The sequence below is a fragment of the Pseudopipra pipra genome, chromosome 4 (genome assembly GCF_036250125.1).
Source record: "Pseudopipra pipra isolate bDixPip1 chromosome 4, bDixPip1.hap1, whole genome shotgun sequence".
In the NCBI taxonomy this organism is placed as follows: Eukaryota; Metazoa; Chordata; class Aves; order Passeriformes; family Pipridae; genus Pseudopipra; species Pseudopipra pipra.
Genome location: NC_087552.1, coordinates 14,614,155 through 14,627,235, shown reverse-complemented (window position 1 = coordinate 14,627,235; position 13,081 = coordinate 14,614,155).

Sequence of the window (13,081 nt, the reverse complement as noted above, 5' to 3'; positions counted from 1 at the left end):
GAATGTTGGTTTACTGCGGGGTGGGGTTTGTTTTACTTTTTTAAAACTGTTATTATTTCCTCCCGTCATCTTACAGCCCATTTTCCGCCCATCTCCTTGTTAAAGTAGACACATTTATTCCCAGAAAACGTAAATGCACGGAATTCTCCTGGCTGAGCTGTTCCCAGTGCCTTGCAGTCTGACATCACACCAGACCCGTGCACAGTTCTCATCACACGGGCAGTGCAAGTGATGCACTGTATAAAATAGTGAAAGTTTTATTCTTTACAGCTGAATGCACGATTTAATCGCATTGTTTTTATTCTGGTCCAGAAGATTTATCATACCCAGAGAACTGAACTCTCTTCAGAGCTGAGAAAACGTGCAATTTTGTGTCCCTATCAGCATGTGATGGAACCATAGCAAACAAGAAGTCCCACTTGAAAATAGCCTTGTGAAGTCTTTCTATTTAACCAGATCTTTATTCATCACTATAATCTCTTCATTAAATAAGCTTTCTAAGGCTCTCTGTTTCAAGTGCTGTGCTTAAACCTAGGTAGCACACCCCCGTTATTATTTTAATAACAGCAGCAACAACAACAAAAAAAGCCATTCTGCTATGGCTTAATTGATCCTGTAGTTTATTCCACTTTGTGGACATTCATCTTCAATAATTTGTCATTGACCTAGATGAATGGATATGCAAAACATTTCATCAATACTGAAGAGGAGAGTGGATTGTTCAGTTCTCTGTCTATGATAACCTTGTGGACTGGAATAATAGGAATGAGATTAAATTGTGCATTCAGCAGTTCAGAACAAAACTTCTGCTATTTTATACAGCCCATCAGTTGCACTGCCAATCTGATACGACCACGAACAAGCATGTATGTGCTTTAGAGCAGTCTTGCTGCAAGAACTGTTTTCAAGACTTTGCACACTGATGAGGTCTGGAAATTCGAGTCATCTCTCTATTTTTCCCCTTTCCTCTCAACTCAGATTAAATAAATTTGCTTTTCTCCAGTCAGAGACTAGAGTTTCCAAATATCAGATATGATAGGAAGACTTCCTGTTGCGTTAAAAATTACACACACTCCTTCTTTCAATATTCTGGAAAAGAGATTACACAGGTCTCCTAGAACTGTGCAGTCTTCTACCACCTCTGATTTTATGTTTCCCCTATGATCTTTTAAGGTATGTGACTGAACATGCCTTTTTTCTGTGTGTCTTTAATACACACAGCCCAATGAATTTTGGTCAGATTCACTGTATTTGTGCTTTCTGATCTCCAACATACAAACTGCTCTAGGCTCATGTATTCTATGCATTCGGCATTAATTTACTTAACATTGTAGCTGAAGTATTCAGGAGGGTAATTCAGTAGCTTTCCACATCAGGCTCTGTTTCTCCTCTTATTCTTTTAAATGATCTTTCAAATGTATGTGTGTATGTGTGCGTTTGTTGGTTTGGAAGCTTTTTTAATTTCAAATTTAACTCATCTTCCTTTGTGTTCTCTATGCTGCTTTTCCCCAGGGGTGTCAGAGGAATAAAAGTGTGCACCCCGTAGTCATGCCATCACCATCTGCAAACTTGTCCAAGATTTAAGGAAAATTGTCTGGTTTAACCTCCTTGCTGCAAGTTTACCCCAGATGTTAAATATAAGAGCACTGCTGGTAACTCGTGAAATGGCAGTCTTCTTTCTGAGCCAATACTAAATCAAACATCCTACAAGGTGTTATAAAGTATTGTGCCATGAACTACAGGTGCAGGGAGGCACAAGTATTCAGACAAAATGTGCAACTGAATCCCAATCATCATAAAATAATAGAAAAAGGCCCTTCTGTAACTTCTTACATCAGAAATAGTATTAGCATTAACATCTCTGCCAAATTCAACCATGCAGATTTACATTCCATCCAACTGACTTCCCCTTGCAGTTTTAGTTGGATTCATTCGTTCTCCCTTTCTCTGGCAGCACTCTGATTTCCTTGCTCTGTTCCCCTCCTCTTTAAGCAGCCCCAAAGTAATCTTTGTGCACATAATTACCACAACAATATTTAATAATAGGCATAGACATTTCTTTACAGCTATGTGCTGTAAAAGCAAATACAAAACTGACAAATCTCTGTGATCTAAATGAAATTACAACAGGACAAATAACTGATGAAATTAAATAAAGAGGACCAGCTTGAAACTCACCAGCTTTTTCCTGAACATGTAAAGATGTACTTTTGTTAGGAATTCCCTATTGATCCTGCTCTCTGTATGTTAAAAGGTCCAGCATGCCTACAATCCCTACTGGTTGTGAGTTATGAAATTTGTGTCACAAGAAAAAATTATTATTTCTTAGAGATGGGATTTTATTTCATCAGTTCTTTCTACCCCCAGGACTGGGGTTTAAGAAAGCTCTGCCATGCACCTGAATCCCTTGCTCTATATTACAAAATGAACTTCTCACTGAGGAATATGAATTCAGTGGCAATTCCTACACTGACTTCTCACATTGCACTTCCAGTGTAACACCTGGTGGTCTTCACTCTCTTTTTCCTCCAACATTTCTCCACTCTGCTTGTAGTAAGTCCACCCTCCTCACTTGCAAATGCACATTCTTGGCTAGTATGACTGGACTAATGGCCTTATTACAAAATATACAAGTATTTTATTAAAAGCAATCCAAGGGGGAAAAAAAAAAAACAAACCCAAGAGATTCGTACAGCAGTTGGCCAGAGCAACAAACAAGTGTCAATTTGCAGCAAGAGTTAAATCCTACCTGCATATCAGGTTTAGCTAAGTTGCAGAATGACTACAGTCCTTGCTACGGTACAAACTGAAGCTATAGTCCTTTCCTGCAGAAGACAACCCTCAATTCATTTCAGTTTTCACACAAGCAGAGAAGATCGATCCAACCTCCTCTTTACAGCAAAACGCTGAGCAAGGTAACAGCTGATTACAGCCTTCCTTTCAAGAAGAAAGCACCAGCCTTTCAAGAGCAGTCTTAGCATTTTAGACAAAATATACCTTCTCTCTCATCTTAAAAGATGTGAAATAAAAACAATAGGAAGCATATTCACAGGTGAATGTCTGCTGTTTAAATACAACTTGAGCCCAGACCTCAGATTTGCAATCGTGACTCAGGCAAGAAAACGGCACAAAAAAAGTTCATCTCCCCAAAGACTCACCGACAGCTACACAAACACGTTTGCTGCCTACAGGCATCCTAAGGTTTTACTACAAAAAGGCCAGGACAGAGCAGCAAGTCAGCTCCCTGGCTAGGTCTGGAGACAAGAGCCTTACCACAGCTTCCCAGGTTCAGCCACCTGCAAAAGTGGGAAGGCTCCAGCAGGTGAGTGGATTTGCTGTACTCGTGCTGGTGAGGAGCCATGAGGTTATCAGAGCTCACAGAGCTGCTCGAGAGCTTGGAAAAACAAACTTGCTTTTTGAGCTTTGGCTGAGACCTACAAGAGAGAATCTGAAGAAAGAAGAAGAAAAATTAATCTTAAATAACTGTGGTTTATACTTGTGTAATATTTTTACAAACAAGGGAGCTGAAGTTTGTTCACAAAACCTTAGAGCAGTGACTTTAACATTTTCTTGTTGGTATCAACTGAGCTATAATGGCACATTAGTGAGAAATTATATAATTACAGGAAAGTTTTCTATGACTTATGCACAAGTTTTTTATTTGTTCATGATGAACTGCCTGATATAAAATGAAGGGGACAGATAAAAACATATTTTCTTTTAAAAGCAATTATCTTTTCTGCAAATGTTGACATTCCTTTGGGAAAAAAATTACTGTATAGGCAGAAAAAACCCCAAACATTATTCATATAAGTCTACTGGTTGTGAAAGCAAGTTAAATAATGTTCTCCACAGCTGATTCGTTGTTAAAATTATAAACCTAGAAGAGCAACTCACTTGCCAGTAAAATAATATATTTTTTTTCTTTCAATTGGCTTAAAGACTATGTTTTTCTCCATGGCCACCAATGACTCATGATATCAAAATATTTCTCATGTAGTTCATTATTGCACAGCTGAAAAGGAAATCATTAATTGCCTCCTCCTGGTTCTTTTCAATACAGCAATGAAACCATAGCAAGTATATTAGTAAACATAAGAGGCATAATACAACCTGACACTTGACTTTGCCAACCCGCCCGTATTCCCAGTTACTTTTTGCTTGATTGCTGCAATTTTTAAGTTCTGTAGTTGACAAAGCCCTGAGCAGAGGACTGAGACTTTCAAGTGACTAAATACAATCCTCCTTCCCTCTACCCCAGGGTGCTAAAAATTTATTAGGTCAGAATGAACTTAGCACAATCTTACACAGCAAGAAGCGAATACCTTAAAGTTCCCAAGGTGAAGCAAGGAATGGTGAATGCTTAACTCAGTTTATCATTGTAGACAATATGAATATTAAGAGTAAATACATAATCTTTCATGCATTCAAATGTTTTTCCCTGCATCTCCAACAGCATTGATGCTCAGAGGTCTTTGTCTGAACATCCCTAAGCTGAGTGCCTCACCAGCAGGTGAAAACCACAATTGGTGGAAGTGAGGTAGTGGGTAGAGTTATCCATAGGAACATAACATTGCAGCAAAACATATCAAGACACTTTCTGTTTCAGGATGACATGGCCAAGATGAAAAGGAAGACCAAGCCCATCTGATAGCGAGGATTCAAAACTGAGAAATAGGAAAAGCTAAGTGTTTCCAGCTGGGACCAAAGCCGTGGTATGCACAGGGAAGCCTGTTTCTGGCAGTCCACCTTAAACATGAGGCTCCTGTTTATCACACTGGATATTTCTGTTTCTCTGGTATGTGTGTATGTGCATACATGTTGTGTTTGCATGTTTGCTCTCCAATATGCCCACAAAAGCAAGACTTTGGTCTTCTTATAATGCAAAATTGTGTAGTGATTTCAATGTCCCATGTTTTTCCAGGCAGTGGAAGCGGGAGTGAAAATGACAAAGAGGAAAAATTCTGCTAGGATTTAATGTTTTATTATCAGCACATCCAGAAACATAGCAAAACAACATTGTAAAAGGCTGGCAAACTAACTTAGAAAGGGCTTGTTAAAAAGCATGTTGGATCATATTGTGTGTCATTGCTTTATACCACAAAGGAAACACCTTTATGCTAGTACAACTCTATTTGCAAAGCTTAGCCTAATGCTACAGAACGTTGTACCATAGAATTAAAATGAAAGAGGAATCCTTAAATAAGGTAAAAAGGCAAGAAAAAAAGCCCAAAGTCCAAGCAAAAAATAAATTTACAATCATAAGTGATGCAGTTGCATGGGGGAAATTAGCATACAGAATATGAAAAGAAGTAAAATATTTGTTTCTAGGAACAGCAAACAGAGGTCTGGAAGGGAAATTGGGAATCTTTTTATCCAGAAATTGGTATTTTCATCTCAATACTTTCCAGATTAAGTCCATGTTTAGAAAAGAATTCTATGTTCAAATAGCAACATCTCGATATAACACTATTACGTTTCGAGAAGCAAAGATGTTCCACCAGCCTTTCCCCCCCACACTGGCAGTTAGCCATTTATTTGTCCTCTGAAAACTAGTGTTTAGTACATAGAAATAAAATTGAGAAAAAGTTCGTGTGACTCCCGCCATCAGGATCACTTACTTCTTTCGGCCAGAAGGGGAAGCCAGCGCACTGTGTTTTTGTCACACCGCCCGGCTGTATCCTGAACACAGAGGAACTCGGTCTTAGTTCATCGTGGCAACCGTAAATCTACCCTGTTGGGTCACGGCAGACTTTTAACCGCCTAGGGAACTTAAACACATCGAACATTTATTCAGAGTGCATTCAGTAGGCTTCAGAATGTAAAAAATACAAAAGTCACACCTTTGCCAGCAGGAATTCCGTCTCGGGTTTTTTTTTGGAGAGTTACTCACAGAAAACGAGCAGCAAGTGGCCATAACCCTATTTTGGAGCCCTTTACAGCAAGTTTCTGACTTTTGCTCTTGCCCTCTCTCTGGTCGCTGCAGTAAGTGAGGGATCTCTGTGTAACATAGGGCTTACACAGGAATTCCATTTTATTTCCCACCTAAACCAGAAACAAGATAAAAAGCATAAATTTTAACTGGTAATTCTGCCACTGTGCTAAGACACCTATTCAGAGTATGAGTGTGGGAAACAAACTGAAAACTTCAAATGAAAGGTATGAGGAGTTGCCTTGTTGAATTAATCAATATTAAGGGACTTTATGTTTTGTTGTTGAGAATGAAGACAAGAAATCTGCAGTACTCACACCTCAGATGACTTGTGGTCATCAGCATCCTTCATCCTTTTCAGACCTGATTTGTCTGTATTTACTTGATGTTTTGTGATTTTAGTAGAGAAGGATACAGACTGAACAACTGAGGTGTTTGTTTTTTCTGATCAGCTCTTCCATTTCAGTTCCTCAGCATTAAAAAAACTGTTTATTTGATTTAAGCTAATTTATCAGATGTGTTAGATTAGGCCTTTCTCATGGTGCTGTAGAAAGAAACACCAGCAGTCAGATGCCAAAAGCTGTATCTAGGTCTGTCCAAAATGTCTTGTTTTATATGTCTATGTGTCTCTAGTCTGGCCTAGACTCAGACTTTCTGCCCATTTCTGGGCAGAAACTTCCAGGAATGCTCCACTTCCAGGAATGCTCCAACTCTCATCTCACTGCTCAGCCAGAGGCAGACTATTCAAACCATCAATGGATGAAACATTAAAAAAAGAACAGAGGAACCCCCAAATATACAGCTGTGTTACATAGATACAATATATATACCGCCCCCATACCTTGTCCTTATTTGCCACATATTCCAAGAGAATATATCCCTAGTGCTGTTTCCTTCCCATGTAACAAGACTGATACTAGAACACAATAAACAGATGTTGAGTACTTCAGTCAGGATGCAGCACCAACAGTGGAGGTCTGACAGAAGGCCTTACATGCCCATTAGATCTTAAAAATTACCTAAAAGGATGAGATAAGCAAAAAAATTGGTAGTGTTGCATTAAAAGTATTCTAGAAGGCCTTCTGTGTTCCAGTGTCTCCTTCCCATCACCATTCCTTTCTGCTGATGACTTTTTGTACCAACTTATTCTAAAAGAGACAGAGTAGAGACAATAAGGATTAAAACAGAAGTTACTTGCAGAATGAGAAATTTGCTGAAAAGATCTTGATTTTGTTTTTATAAAAGCTTCTCATATTTTATACCAAACACTGGAATATGAAGATATTTTTGCTAAAGAGCAACATCTTTAACAAAAAAAACCAAAAACCAACAACAATTAAAAAAACCCAAACAAAACCAACCAAACAAACCAACAAAACCCCCCACAAACCCAAACACAAAAACACGAACAAAACCAAAACCAATTCACAGCACCAAATCAAAAAAAGACCAAGAAAATCGGAGCTCAAGTCAGAGCTGTCAGCTCCTAAGACACATTTCAGAATCACATCAATGGCATTTCACCTCCTCTGTGCTACTGTTCAACTGAAGGAAAAGTAAGCAGTCATTCAAATCCACACTCACATGAGCTGGTGCTCTGGAAAAACAGCATTTCATGAGTTAAGGCCTCATGATCTGTCCATCTAAATATGGAAAGCATAAAAATTCTGATGTCATCGCCTTAGAGTGAATCCATTCTTGTAACTAAGCCTATGACAAGAATAAAAATGGCATCAACAATCTGTTCTAATGACACTGTTTGTATCATTTCCAATTACAAAAGTAGCATTTCTCCAGAGTCATTAGTGCCCTGCCATTATAGCTGTCACCACTTCTCCAGTCTTGCTACTCTGAGAGCAAAGACTCTGGGGAGGTTCCTCTTAGGAACATTGATAAGCTTCAGGAAAAGCTCTTTTCCAGATGGTTTTGTATGTGGCATTAATACTCCAGCATTCTCAATGACAGTTAAATGCTATTAGAAGAACACACTCCCCAGCAGAAAATTAGGGTGGCTGTGCAAATCATTAAATTTTTTTAGCTGCAACTCATCTTCATTTTAACTACACAGACATATGGAACAAGGAGAAGAGGAGAAAAATATCCTTGCCTGTTTTATATTAAGTCAGGATGTCTGAATAGATACAAAAATATATTCAAGTGATGAAGGGACCCTCAGCATCTCTGACAGAATTCGGACCAAGCCCTAAACACTCAATCACAGCACACAGCAGGAAAGCACCCAAGAAAGTATTGAGGACACCTGTGCTATTCCCAGTATGCATTTTTCTAACCTGTCATTGACAATCTCCAATGACCAATTCTCCAAAACCTATCCAGGTAACTTGTTAGTGTTTTACTATCTTTACTGACACAAATTTCTTCCCCTGCCCCAATAGTAAACTAAATTTTATTCTCTGCAATTTAAGCCTGCTATTTCTTGTCCCATCCCCCATGGAGTAGGAAAAAAAAACAGATTGAACTCTTCTTCCTCAGAGTAGCTTTCTATGCACGTTTCAAAACAAACCTCCCAGTCTGACCTTTTCGGTTAATTTTAAATCATATTTATTTACCATTATATTTTAGAACAAAACTTGAAATAAATACTGATAGTAACACAGGGAGAACAGTGAGCAGGCAGTTTTCCTCCCTTGATTCTGCCACCATGCACATAAGCATTCTTAGATTACTTACTGATGACTGCAGTGTCTCAGAAGCTCAGACAACAGGGCAGCATGTACTTCAGCAAAGGTTACTTCTGAAAAGTTTATGGTCAGCCTTTCTGGAAGAAGACTACAAATACTGACCTAATGCTAGCTATATAACCACATACTCTCTTAATTCATACATTCTAAGTAACAAAGACCACATTTTAAAGTCTGACCTGTAAAAGAAAGCTCTTTTAGTTCCTTGTGATCTAAGAAAAATATGACAGCACATGCATTTTTTCCCACTGAAATAAGAGGAAACAAAAACCGCCCAACTTTTGCCTCCCTTCTTCACTTTAATGCAACTGTTGAAGGGTGTCATCCCCCCTCCTTTTTTTTTTTTTAAACTGTGACTCTCAGGTGCTTCTGGGGTAAATATTTCAACTCTTATTTAGGAAAGAACAATGAATACTTAAACAAACAAACAAACAAACAAACCCAAAAAACAAGCCACAACACTTTTAGGAGGTTTAGTTTAAAAATGTACCAGAAAAACAGTCAAAAAAGAAGAGACAAGAACAAAAAGAAAAATAGTTTAATCCAAAGGAATTATCTTTTCAATTAGCTTAACTAATCTTTTCTGAGGACTAATCTGGACATTCCCCATGAGCAATGTTCAGGAGATATAAAATTTAAGATTTTTAGCTCAGTTATGTAAGAGTCCTGGAATTAGGCCGACTTTTTCACAGAATCATTGCTCATTCTCACAAGTGCTTTGTGAAAACATCATGAGATGATGAATGCCTCCAGATTCCCACGAAAATATGATGGAAATCCTCTGTATTTCTAGTGGAGGGACAGTCACTAAAGGCCAATGCAAGAGACATTTGATATAAAATACATAGACATTGCTACAAAGCAAGGCTATTTGGCCAGGCATCTATCCTACTAAAAATGTTTGAAAATCACAGACTGGAAATGATGTTGCAAAATGCAGTTCTGAGATGTATTAAGAGAAGTGTTACAATGAAGAAAGGAAGTCAGCATTTCACTTTACCCAGCTCTCCACTTGATAACTTTGAAGCACTGATGAGGCCTCAAATCAACTACAGCGCTCAGTCTCAGGGTCCCTACTAGAAGGGGAAGGAACCCAGAGGAAAACTTCACCAAGTACATTCAAAAGTGAAGAAAAACAAAGACCTTAAAAATGAGGTTACTGACAAGAGGAGAACTGGAAGAGCAGGGGATGGAGTGGGAACATATCTTTCTTCAAGGCGTATGGTGTCATGCAGATGACAGTGAATGATTTGCTGCATCACCGTCAAAAGCAGACTAAGAAATAATCACTTCAATTTGTAGAAAGGCAAATTTAAACCAAATATCAGATGAAACATTCTAACTACAAGAGTGATTAATAACTGGAACGGGGTACCCAGGGAAACTGCAAAATACCTTCTGTTTGAATTTACTTAATCCCTCTATGAAGTCCTTCTGACCATACCAATACCACCTGATAGCATGCATGATGCAGCCAGCCCATCACCTGACTGGGATTTACTGCACTTCTGCATATGCATAACATGTATGAGGCTCAAATACACTTCAAATGCAGCATTCCTAAAAGAATTTCTCTCAAATCTTTATGCACCCAAAGTGGTGTTTCAGTTTTTCAAAGTTATTTTCCCTCCCCTCATAGCCCTCAGGCTTTCAGACTGATCTTTTCAGAGGCTGAAATTCATAATTCATCTGAAGAACACAGCATCTCTTCCAGTGTGACATCTCCCCCTGTTGCTGGGTCAGCTTTAGCCAGAGGGAAGCCACATGGAGCAAGTCCCTCCAGATTTTTCCCTTTCCTCCCATAAAACCTACAGAGGAAGAATTCATTTGGGGGATGTGGCAGGGAAGGAAGTGAAGCAGATCCCTGTACTCCCCCTCTCCAGATATCGGGACTCCAATTTCTGACCTCTTTTCATCTAGCTTTCCAGGAAAAGCAAAACAAAGCCCCAGCAAAAACCAAACACAAAAAAACCCTCAAACCCACAAAAGATCATCACTTAAAGCACATCTGATGAGACAAAATAAAGTGATGCACCCCAAGCTTGTGCATTAACATTGTGTGTTTCCAAACAGTTGTACCACACGAATATTACTTTCAACCTAGCCTGGGTTGGATTCTACACACTATGCATGCCTCATTTTGTCAGATGCCACAGTCTCTCAACTTTAATTTTCTTAACCCCTCCTATATTATCACTGAGAGGTGTTACAGTATATCTAAAGAGTATAAGCACCTATGGAGCAAAAGAACTTCAGGACCACATGAAGGCCTAAGCTCTGTGCAACTGATGTGCCAGTTAGCAGCCACTGGGTGCTGTAGTTTTGTGACTGAGCTCCATTTTTCTGGTACAATTAAATGCACGACAAACCCATACTGAGCAAAATATCACTATTTTCTATTCTCAACCGTGCCTTAAAAATTAGGGTCTTATAGAATTTGCCTTCTCTAAAGAAAAGGAATGTAACAATATTTCCAATCGCATAGTTTTTACCTTAGTAGCAAACCAGCAAAACAGCAAAGGTTAACCATGTCAGACTTGCAGTCTGGAAGCTGCACTCCCAACAACCCACAAAAATAAACAGGATACTTAAAAATGCCCAACAACAAAAACCAGAAATTAAAAATACCCCACGTGCAACTGCTTGTTTTTCCAGGTATACACTAAATATCTTCACATGGTATCATATCAGCTCGTACTCTACTCTCAGTAATGAACCTGTTTACTACACTCTCAAAACCTCCTTAAGCACTCAGAGGAAGAAAGGTTGAGGAAAGAGGGATCAGGCTGCAAGGAACGAGAGGTAGGAACTTCACAAGGAGCCTTCTCGTTCTGCATTTGAAAAACTAAAACCAGACACAGAATTTAATCCATAGATTATACCTTTGAATACAGGGAAATTAAAAGTGCCTAATTATTTTATATGCCTAAAGAGGATATCGTCAGTCAATTGTTACAATACATGGTATTCTTTTTGAGGAAATTAGGCCAGCTTTTACTGATATACTAGCCAGCACTTAAAAGTACATTGCATTCCACCACAACAACGATGTCTTTAATAATATTTGCTGCCTCTCTAGTTTTTACTAATTGTCATCAGAAGCTTCAGATGATCAGAGAAACCTCAACCCTGCTTCCTGTGGTGCAGGTTCCATCCCTGTTCCTGTGTAAACACCAACCTTCACACGTGCAGGCTTTCACCCACAACTCCTGTACGTAAAACATTCGTGTCTCGGATTGATTTTAGGAAAAGACTTAAAAAAGGAAGGCACCATCTGGTATCTACACATTCATCCACCATGTGGAAACCAGTTACAATCACATTTTCCAAACTTGCATGGCACTGAAAGGTTACCATATGGAGATGACTAACAGTGTTATTTGGATTAGGCCTTCAGTTCCACCCAGTCCCCTACAAGGGCTGTTTCCTGTTTATGTGACAGGCCATATCACATTTTTCAGGCGTGCCATATACGGTTGAAGAAATAATGAATTTTGACTGGCCTTCTTGTATAAACCACCTGTGTGAGGCCATGGTAATTCCCAGTGTAAGGAGAGAAAGTAACATTTTACAAAACACAAGGGTGGAAAAAGAGCGTGAAAAAAAAAAAAAAAACAGAGGAAAGGCCACATCCTCCACTTCATCCACCTTATTATTGAAGGAACAACAGTGCAAGAGCACCCAGACAACGAAAATAAACACCACACACAATGAGATCACTCACAGCACCATCAGGCGATCCTTTCCCCCCACTCGAGTCCAACACAATGCCCACATGCAAGACAGCCTCCATGCATGTTCAGCTGTGGAGTTCCAGGTCTGACCATGTTTGGGATCGTTTCACGTAATGGCACTGCCATACCCCAGTCACCCACTCACTGCTGCTGGCACAGAAAGCACAGGGAATGCCCCTTTCTCCAGTGATGGTTGGAAAACCTGGCTGTGAACACACTCTCTTGGTACTTCCTCAGCCAGCCATCCCTCCTGTACCTGCTCTTCAGCAGCTCAGCTCCCCAGCTACATCAGTGTCACCACTGCTGCTCCCTTGGCTCCTCCCTGACAAGGCAGTCACTGACACGAGGCTGCCTTGTGTTTGTTTCTTAGGGTAACTGGGGCAGAAAAGGGAGAGAAATAAGGCTAAGACCAGCTTGCAGTTCTCTTCATCTCCCTAACCAGCTTTGCTTATCCTAAAAGCAACACCATATCTGTGTTCTATCGAAGGGACAGTGGCATATTGGGGATGGGGGAATCAGAGGCCACAGCAGTAAATTTCCCTCTAAAAGAAGATCAGGAACCCTCCCTTGCCACTGTTTTTTTGCTTTGCCTCTGTTGATAACTCACAATAGGGATTACTCTGGGACTTGCATGGTGCTAACAGATCCCCTGAGGCAGAACAGATGGCCCCTTGCTGAAAGTATGCGCTGCTGAATCAGGGTCCTCCAACTTG